Source organism: Eutrema salsugineum, unplaced genomic scaffold, assembly GCF_000478725.1.
Source record: "Eutrema salsugineum unplaced genomic scaffold, Eutsalg1_0 scaffold_6, whole genome shotgun sequence".
Lineage (NCBI taxonomy): Eukaryota > Viridiplantae > Streptophyta > Magnoliopsida > Brassicales > Brassicaceae > Eutrema > Eutrema salsugineum.
In genome coordinates, this window is record NW_006256547.1 from 9,401,341 (window position 1) to 9,411,597 (window position 10,257).

Genomic DNA, 10,257 nt, shown 5'->3' on the forward strand with positions numbered 1-10,257 from the left:
CTGGTGGGATCAGATCACAACAAGCCGCAAACGCAATAGAGAGCCGCATGTTGATACTTGGGATGAGTTGAAAGCACTCATGAGGAAACGCTTTGTCCCTAGTCATTATCATCGGGAGCTACACCAGAGACTTAGACGCTTGACTCAAGGAAATAGCAGTGTGGAAGATTATTTTCAAGAAATGGAATCTCTGATGATCAAGGCTGGTATTGAAGAAGATGAAGAAGCAACCATCGCTAGGTTCTTGAGTGGGTTAAACCGAGAAGTTCAAGACAGAGTGGAGATGCAAAGCTAAGCTGATCTAGAGGAGATATATCACAAAGCCATTCTAGTCGAACAACAGCTCAAGAGGAGAGGATCTCGATCAAATTTTGGAGTTAGCTCATCTACGGCTAAACCAAGTCTTGCTAAAGAAGAAAACCCAAGTGCTGAGCCGGTGGTGTCCGCTAAATCATTCCCTGCTAAATCAGACTTCAAGGTCAAAACTGAAGCATCAACTACTAGAGCTCGTGAGATAGTCTGCTTCAAGTGTCAAGGAAGAGGACACATCGCTAGTGAATGTCCTAACAAGAGAGTTCTGATTCCCTTGGACAATGGTGAGTACGAATCAGCAGATGAAAAAGAGATCTCAGATTCAGTGGAAGAGCATGAGGAGTATGCTGCTACAGGAGATCTTTTGATGATGAAAAAGATTCTAAACGTGCAAGCTAAGGTAGAGGAAGAAGCACAAAGACAGAACCTGTTTCACACAAGATGTCATGTGCAAGGCAAGGTGTGCAATCTCATCATGGATGGAGGAAGCTGCACCAATGTAGCAAGTGAATACATGGTTAATAAGCTTGGCTTGACCGTGAGGAAGCATCCTAAGCCATACAATCTGCATTGGCTCAATGATAAAGGTGAAATGCGAGTTAATAGCCAAGTATCAGTTTCTTTAACCCTTGGAAAGTATGAGGACGAAATTCTGTGTGATGTTCTACCTATGGAGGCAAGTCACATCCTGTTGGGAAGGCCATGGCAGTATGATAGACAAGTGACTCATGATGGCTCCACCAACAAGTATTCTTTTGATTTCAAAGGCAGGAAGCACATCCTTGTTCCAATGACACCTTTCAAGATTTATCAAGATCAAAAGAAGAAAGGAAAACAGGCTGAGAACAACACCTACAAGCAATCAAACTTCCTTGCCAAGTCTGGTAATATCCAAAGAACTCTAATCTCTCAATCATCTAGTTGTAAGTCTGCTTATAAAGAAACTCTTTTGAGTTTATCTAATGTTGCACCGGAGCTGCCGAGTAGAAGATCTTTTGTTTTGCAGGACTATAAGGATGATTTTCTTAGGCCAATTGAACCTTTAGAAGATAAATGCTGGAACAGAATTCAGTTTGGACAAATAGATTGCATCTTTCCTATGAAGAACCCATCCGAAGGCCTTATCTTCACCAAAAAGAGCCTTAAGCAAAAGGAGCTTGTAAACGATCAAACCACCACTGAAAAAGGAGCTCAAAACGAACAAGGAAAAGGAATGAGGGCTAGAGGACGTGTGGAACTTGAACACTCTGACCTCAAGGATGCTAGGAAGCATGGAACACCTCAAACTCCAATACAGATCACTGCCGAAACATACTTGCAAGGTAAGCATTATCCGAATTCAAGTTCTAATGGTTCTAACTTAGCTTTGTTCTTGGCAGATGGTCCTGATTTGAGGACAAATCCTTTTCAACTGGGGGAGGATGATGTGATACTGAGCAGCATCAAGAAAGGAGAGCTTGAACAAGAGCATGGAGCTAAGGATCAGCTTGTAGCCGAGAAATATTGGTCTAAAAACAAAGGAGCTAAGGCTAATAAGCTCAAGGAAGGCATTGGCGAGATACCTACTTATCTATGGAACAAAGAAGATCGCTTGAGCCAGGCTGGATGATAGACAAGACTTTTTAGGGTCTCAGGGCTATCAATCCCCTTGTCAATGTAGCACAAAGAGGTTTATCAATCCAGATGTGGTGTTAGACACTAAGCTATATGATCAAGTTCTTAATTCAAGCAAACAAGAGTGGGTTTTGATTAATCTAGAGACAACTATGAACATAAACAGGATTAAAGACTAATGACAATGACAAATGATATGAATATGATATGATGGAGGCATGAGATTCTAGACATGATAGTTGGTTAGGGTGCTTTGGTGTTAAACTAGAAATGCTAATGACAATGATGAGACATGATTCAAATGATTAAGAACTCTAATCTAGGTTAATCCTCTCATGAAGGTATTAACCCCTATACTAATCCATTTTCAAACCAAATTCCCATTTGTGAAATATGAATCAATATGCATTAATAAACAGTTCTCAATGATCATTCAAGCATTTAACAAATCATTCCCATGATGAAAAATTGCTTAAACCTCTAACACAACTCTTTCAGGAATTTCATCAAACACTTTTGGTGCATGAAATTCCCAGAATCTAGATCTCAAGTGATTATCAAGGATCTAGCATAGAGAACAGTTGTTTAGAGAAATGAATCAATGAATCTAGCCCTAAGCACTCCTAATCTAACACTTTAGCACCCTAACCTACACATCTAGAACCTCATTAAGGTAACTATTCACTAATCATGATCAACACACTAGATCCTTTGCAAGATGTGTTGTTAATCATGATTAGAAGTTGATTTTGATGATAAGAAATGATGAGCAAGAAGGAAAGAAACTGCAAATCGATTTTAAACTCTCTAAAACAAAGTGCATTCAGTAGGTTTTCACCAAAGGGGAAAGAAGACTAAAAGTAGATTAGGTGTTCTCTCCAAATTAGGTCTAAAAACATTATAAAGGGGGCTTGGGCGAACCGGGTCAACCCAGAACAAACCGGGTACTGACCCGGCCTTGATGGGCAAAGAAAGGTTTGCCACGGTCTGGTGCGTCCTTGGTGTGACCGTGGCATTCCTGACCGTGTCAAAGACTTCATTTGTGTTCTTGGTTCATTTTGATGCCACGGTCTGATCAAGCTTCATCTGGAACTCGTGGCAAGCTACCGTGTCAAACGCCGAAGATGTGTAGAAGTTGTCTCCAGCCACTTGTTCATTTGCCACGGTCAAGTCCCAGACCGTAGCATTCAGCTCGTGCCAATCGCCGAAGGTATGTAAAGGTTGCCACGGTCAAACCCCCATACCGTGGCATTTAGGCCGTGTCAATCGCCGAAGGTTGCAAGATTCTTCTCAGCCAAGTGTATGCTTGCCACGGTCAGGTGTAGACCGTGGCATGAAGATCGTGTCATTGGCCGAGGGTGCACAAAAGTTGCCACGGCCAAGTGTGGACCATGGCATTCTATCGCGGCATGCTTAACTTGGTCGCTTTGGGCTGTCTGGACCATCTCGCATTCCGGAGAGTGTAACTTCCTGGAGACTTGTCCGAATTGAGTGATTCCGGTTGCCGAAGACAGAGGACTCAGTTAGCTACAACTTTGATGAAGGACGTTTCGATGCTTGGGAAGTTTAAGGCTTCCTGGAGGGCACATCTTTGCAGTGCATTTACACGACCAGAGAGAGGCGTCTAGACATGTGTCCATTACGGAGACCGTATCTTTCTGCTCAAAGCTCCGAATTGACTGATCTCGGATGTTCTAGAAAGAGGACTCAAATGTCTCTGATTCTCATGAAGGCCCCGGAAACTGAATCGGCCTGGAAGTGCACCGTCCTGCGCATCTTTCAGAACTGATCTGCTCGGTCCGGAACAGCTGCGAGACAGGGGTTCCTTCCGACGAGCTTAACTCTCTGCTCACGCGTCCGAATCCCACGATTCCAATTGCTATGAAACCGTGATCAAGTCTTCTCCAACTTCTATGAAGCACCCGCCATCCGAATCGGACCGGAAGGCTCCCCGGACAGGCGATTTCTGAGACACGTTCACACCCGGAGATTTTGGCCGATACACTTCATTCGCGGTACATGAAAATGGCCGGTAAAGCTTCCCGCGGTACATGAAAAAGGCCGGTAAAACCTTCCTGGCCAGCGAGAATGGCCGATAACCTCCCAAGACCCGATTTTTCCACTTTTCAAGCTTTGCTCACCATTCCACCTCCTGGATTCATCTTTTCAGCTCCATATTCACCTGATAGACACTCAAAACATGCAAAGACTCATTGGGACCTAATGCATCTCCTAAGTTCTAAAACAAACCCTAAGGACCTAAAATGCATGAAATAAAACATGATTTGGAATGATTTATGCAACCTAAATGATGCAAATTATGAACATATCAACTCCCCCACACTTGTCCTTTGCTTGTCCTCAAGCAAAAAGAGCAAATGAGAGAAAGAGGTTGTATGCAATGGGAGTTCACATTTTCTTTTTGAGAGAAGTGATCACAATGAGAATTCAAGTTCATGCTCAATTATGCAATGCAAAGTCATACTCAGATATATGTCAACTCAGCAAGGAATCTCCACAAGTTCTTCTCTCTCTCAACCCTTTCACATTCATTAAGCTTTTATCAGGTGGATCTCATGATGCAAAGTTTAAACAAGCTGGTTTGGCTAGGGAGAGGCTATGAGATTAAAATGATCTCAATCAGTGCTCAAGTGGGTTTAACGCAGCAAAGGGATCTCTCTATGAATGATCAAACTTTGGCAGAATGCTAAAGGTAAAAAGCAACCTATGCATACAAGGGCAAAGACTCATCACACCCCACCCTCTACTCAAAGCTTCCTCACTTGCTCAAAAATCCTCACTTTTCACTCTCATTTTCCTCTCACTAGGGGATTTACTTTTCACTTTTCCTCTCAAGTCTTGGAACTCAAACTTTACACAGCTCTTTTTCTTTTACAACTTCTAGCCTCTTCTTTCTTTCTTAACAAAACATTTGAGCCTTTTGGCTTCTTTTCTTCCTTTTTTACTTAGAGGCTAGACTCTTTCTCTTCAACAAACCAGAGCTCACTTTCTCAAAACACCAAGACTGATTTCTTTTTCTTTCATTCCCCTAGCTATTTTCAATCTCTCTTTCCTACTCATCTCACCTTTTTCCACTCACCAAAAAGTCTTTTCCCCTACACTTATTCCTTGCCAAAACTTTCAGTTCCTTGATGTTGGAACACAGCACTCAATGAGACCTGCCCTTGTCGCTCTAAACCTAACACTTTCTGCTAAGTTTGATCCAAGGTGGCCTTTCAATTCACACACAAACATTGGCTTGAAAGAAGGATGGGTTCAAGGTATGGGAACTGATCCATGATGTGGATTCAGCTACTTGAGCTAAGGAAAAGAGTGGTAAAAACAATGGTTCTAGCTCAAGTATGTATATTGGTATCCACAAGCTTTTTTTTTTTCAAAAAATGCATCACAAGATATTTTCAAGTCAAGTTCAAGGTTCCCACTTAATTAGAGTTGAGTTCAATTCAAACTTGCTTCTCAGATTCAAATCATTTCAGACTTTGCAAGCACAGAAAAAGATTCACAAGCATATTCAATTCAAGTTCTCAAAGTGATGTACTCTCTAGAAAACCTATCATTACTCCTTGCAAGATGCAACCTATATGCAAATGCAATCTAGACTCAATCCTAAAAACTGAGAATGCAACTACATGGTCATTTTTTTTTTTGGTTTTTATATGCACTTAGATGAGACTACATGAATATGCAACTAAAATGTGACTCAAGACTCAAAGTGTAAAATAAGAAAAGAGAAAACATGATTAGTAAAGGATGAAACTCCTCCCCCACACTTAAATAACACAGTCCCCTGTGTTATAAAAGCATGAGAAAGGAGTTTAAAACAAAGTAAACAGGTAAAATGCAAAAGAAAAAGAAAGATCTACATGCTATTTACAAGGTTTTGAGTGTTTACCTCAATTGCTGAGGTTTGAACCCGAGCTATGTCTCCTTCCCTTTCTATTGCCACGGTCTGTTGTTTCCCGTGTCAAACTCCTCGTGGCAGTGCTCATTTCTCGGTCAAACCCTCCAAATCTTTGCCACGGTCAAACCTTTAGCCCGTGTCTTGTAGCCGTGGCAAACCTCGAATCCATGCCTTTGTTAAACTTTGTGTTGCCACGGTCAAGTGTTTATCCGCGTCTCGTGGCCGTGGCAAAAACCGAATTAAAACTTAGCCCTCTTTTCTTTTGCCACGGTCACCTTCCATCTCGTGTCATTACCACCGTGGCAAAGGCCGAACCAGAGTTGTGCACCATTTGCTGTGCCACGGCCAGGCTCTGACCCCGTGTCTTGTACCTCGTGGCAAATCCCGAGCCTTGGACATCTTTCATTCCTTTGCCGCGGCCACATCTTCTTCCCGTGGCAACTCATCGTGGCAAACCCCGAGCCCTGGACATCACTCATCTTTTTGCCACTATCTGGTCTTGAGACCGTGATTATCTCCCCGTGGCAACACAAAGATGCTTGCCACACCTTGTTTCCGACCGTGGCCTGTACCCATGTCAACGGACGAGTCAAGCTTGCCTCCATTCCTTTACCTCTTTGCATCATGCATTCACTTTCCAAGGGTTTAGACTCAAACCTATAACCTGTAGACACTTAAACAAACCCATCAAAACATCCTAAAACATAAAAAGAAAGGAATCAAAAGATCAAAAGCATATTTACAAAGGATAAGCTTGGGGTGTCTCCCAAGAGCACTTTGTTTAAAGTCTCTAAGTTTGACTTTGGAAAACCTGTTTTTAGCTGGGGTGAGGTTGAGCACTGATGCTCTTCAGCACTTCAATGGTCCTGAGCATGGAAGCTGAGTTGGTTTGCTGCCTTTGGGAACCATTAGACCCTTGTCCTCTAGATCCCACCTTGAGACCTTTGTCCACCAGCTCTTGAATACCATCTGGGTCTTTATCAAAGATGGCCCTTGTGAGACATGCCCTCACTTCAGCAAACAGACCTGGCTTCCCATTGCAATCCAGCTTATACTTCAGAGAACCATCATCATCAACCCAAGGAGTGAGATCAAAGTCTTGAGAAGAAAGATCAGGTTTAATACTTTTGTCTTCTGATGCTGAGGCATCACTTTTGGTGTTGATCATCCTTAGATCACTAAGTGTAGGAGACCATGAGAGCAAGATGTCTTCTTCTCTGATCAATGGCTGTTCAGTCCCATCCTTGTATACAGGGTTGGTGTGAGGTTCTTTTTCCATTTCCACAGCTGAGAGAGATTTGGATCCACCTAGAATCCCAGCACTTCCTACATACTTCATCTCAAGTACCTTAGGGGGTTCTATCTCTTGAACAACTGATCCACAAAATTCAGCTAGGGGTGGTTGAACAGGGTAAAAGGCATCCTTATCCACCTTTGTAAGCACCACTCTTTGAGTATCAAAGTCAATCATTGCACCAGTGGTGTTGAGAAATGCAGTTCCAAGCAATAGGGGGAGCTCTTTGGTCTTCTTCATCTTCATGATCACAAAATCAGTGGGAATTATGCATTCACCAACTTGAAGTGGATAGTCTTCTAAAAATCCATATGGTTTCTTGGAGTAGGAATCACCAAAGGTGATAGAAGAGGGGTAGGACGTTATAGACTTGACCTTTAGCTTCTCCATCATATCTTTAGACATTATACTCACACTTGAGCCTGAATCACACAAAGCATTCTCAACTCTAAAGTTTCCAAGAGTGCAAGAGATGGTGAACTTCCCTGGGTTGCCTAGCTTTGGGAGGGAGGTGGGCTTCATCTGAGTTGATTCAGAGGTGGAGGCACAATCTGTTAGCTTTGCTTGACCAGTTGGATGCTCTTTTGTTTCAATAGAAACTGAATCATTCCTTTGCTGAACAGAAAGAACTGAGCCGGCTGCCCCCACACTTTTGCTCTCAATGTCCTCATTGAGTTCATGTATGAAGCCCATGAAATACTCTATAATGGCATTCTCATCCACATGAGTTTGTGCAGGTTCACTAGGGACTTGACCATAGAGAAGGTCTTCTATTTCTTGCACAACAGCTGAGTGGTCATCATTGGAGTAGATGGCATTGCAATAATCCTTTGGGTTTTGAAGAGCTTTACCAGGAAGAGAGACTTGTTCTTCAGAAGTGCAGATGCCCTTGTTCTTTTGAATAGACTTTAGTTCAGCACCCAGTGTCTCCAGGTCAGATACCATCTTTTGTTGTCCTAGTAATAGCTGTTGGAGAAGAACATTGAAAACAGGACTTTGGTGAACAGTTGGTGGCTGAAACTGATGTTGAACAGGTGCTTGCTGTTGGAACTGTGGAGGACCAAACCCAGGTGGTGCCTTTTGCTGCTGTGTATTGAAACTAGGACCCTGAAATGGTTGCTGTTGCTGACCAAAACCTTGATTCTGACCAAACTGATTCTTTGGTTGAAAAGATCCTTGAAAGTTGTTCTGGGGAACAAAGTTTTGTGGAGCTTGAGGATTGGGATACACCTGGTCTTGTGGGTTAGCTACATTGGTGTTCCTGTAAGAAAGGTTTGGATTGGCATTACCATACTGATATCTTTGGAACCTCTGGTTCCCAATGTAGTTGAGCTCCTCCTGGGTAAGACCTTCTTCACTTATGTTCTCAAAGATTTGAGAAGGTTCCTCATACTCTCCAACAAAATGTATTGGCTTCTGAGTGGTGAATTTCAGCTTGTCTAATTCACTTCTCAACTCCTTAACTTCTCTGGTGAGCCTCTGTTCTGAGCTTGAACCTTCAGACCTATTTGATCTGTCATAGTCTTCACCATAAGTATCATTGCTCAATGCTAAGTTCTCCACTAGCTCTAAAGCAGCATGTATCTCTTTACCCAGAAAGTTCCCATTGGAAGCAGTATCCAGCTGGTTTCTAATCTTGGGAAGAGCTCCTCTATACAGTGTACTGAGAAGAGAAGCCTCACTAAACCCATGGTGTGGGCATTGGTTTGTGTAGCTCCTGAATCTCTCATATGCTTCACCAAAACTTTCATTGCAGTGCTGAGTGAAGCTAGAGATTTGGTTCCTCAGTTTTGCAGTTCTTGAGGTGGAGAAGAACTTAGATAAGAAGGCTTGCTTGCATTGCCCCCAGGTTTGAATGGAGCCTCTTGGAAGATTCTTCTCCCATTGATGAGCTTTATCGCCAAGACTGAATGGGAATAGTCTTAGCTTAAAGCTGTCTTCTGAAACTCCATTGATCTTGGTCAGATCACACACCTTATCAAACTGGTCCAAGTGTTCCAAGGGATCTTCCATTGCTAACCCATGGAACTTTGAGTTCTGGACCATATTCAGCAATGATGCTTTCACTTCAAAGTTGTTGTTTTGCACAGGTGGTGCCTGAATACCAGCTCCATACTGATGAGCATTGGCCCTGTCATTCTCTCCAACATAGACTTGGGGTTGCTCATATCTTCTTTGCTGTGGTTGGAAAGGGTGGGGTTGGTGGTGCACCTGGTGTCTTTGCTGAACATTGGCCTGATGCCTCTGTTGATGAGCTTGAGCTTGTCCCTGGTGGACATAAGCTTGTTGATGGTGCACCTGTTCCTGCTGAACATTACCCTGGTGAAGCCCTTGACCAACTCCAATACCAGCTTCATGACCTTGAGCCTGTTGCTCCTGAACTGGTTGTTCTATATGTACTACGTGATCTCCTTGTTCTGCCATCTCAGTCTGATCAATTTGTCTACCACGTCTGTCTCTTCTCCTCCTTGGTACCAAAAGGTTGATGTTGTCGTTTAGAGGAAAAGGAGGACCACAGCTTCTTGATCTAGACCCGGTGTTCATACACCTGAAATCACAAACAGAACTTGAAAGGAATCAGTAAAAACAAGAAAGTAAGCACTTGATCTCAAGAACAGATCAGAGCTTAATGCTAATCAAACCACAATTTGGCAACGGCGCCAATTGATAGACAAGACTTTTTAGGGTCTCAGGGCTATCAATCCCCTTGTCAATGTAGCACAAAGAGGTTTATCAATCCAGATGTGGTGTTAGACACTAAGCTATATGATCAAGTTCTTAATTCAAGCAAACAAGAGTGGGTTTTGATTAATCTAGAGACAACTATGAACATAAACAGGATTAAAGACTAATGACAATGACAAATGATATGAATATGATATGATGGAGGCATGAGATTCTAGACATGATAGTTGGTTAGGGTGCTTTGGTGTTAAACTAGAAATGCTAATGACAATGATGAGACATGATTCAAATGATTAAGAACTCTAATCTAGGTTAATCCTCTCATGAAGGTATTAACCCCTATACTAATCCATTTTCAAACCAAATTCCCATTTGTGAAATATGAATCAATATGCATTAATAAACAGTTCTCAATGATCATTCAAGCATT

At 42.5% G+C, this 10,257-nt stretch overlaps 1 non-coding gene across 1 annotated transcript; it reads left to right on the top strand.

Moving 5' to 3' along the window:
• Nucleotides 1-8,826: 8,826 nt before the first annotated feature.
• LOC112083632 lies at nucleotides 8,827-8,933 on the top strand. The gene has a single exon (XR_002897768.1). It is a non-coding gene; the product is annotated as a small nucleolar RNA R71 (small nucleolar RNA).
• The last annotated feature ends 1,324 nt before the right edge of the window (nucleotides 8,934-10,257 follow it).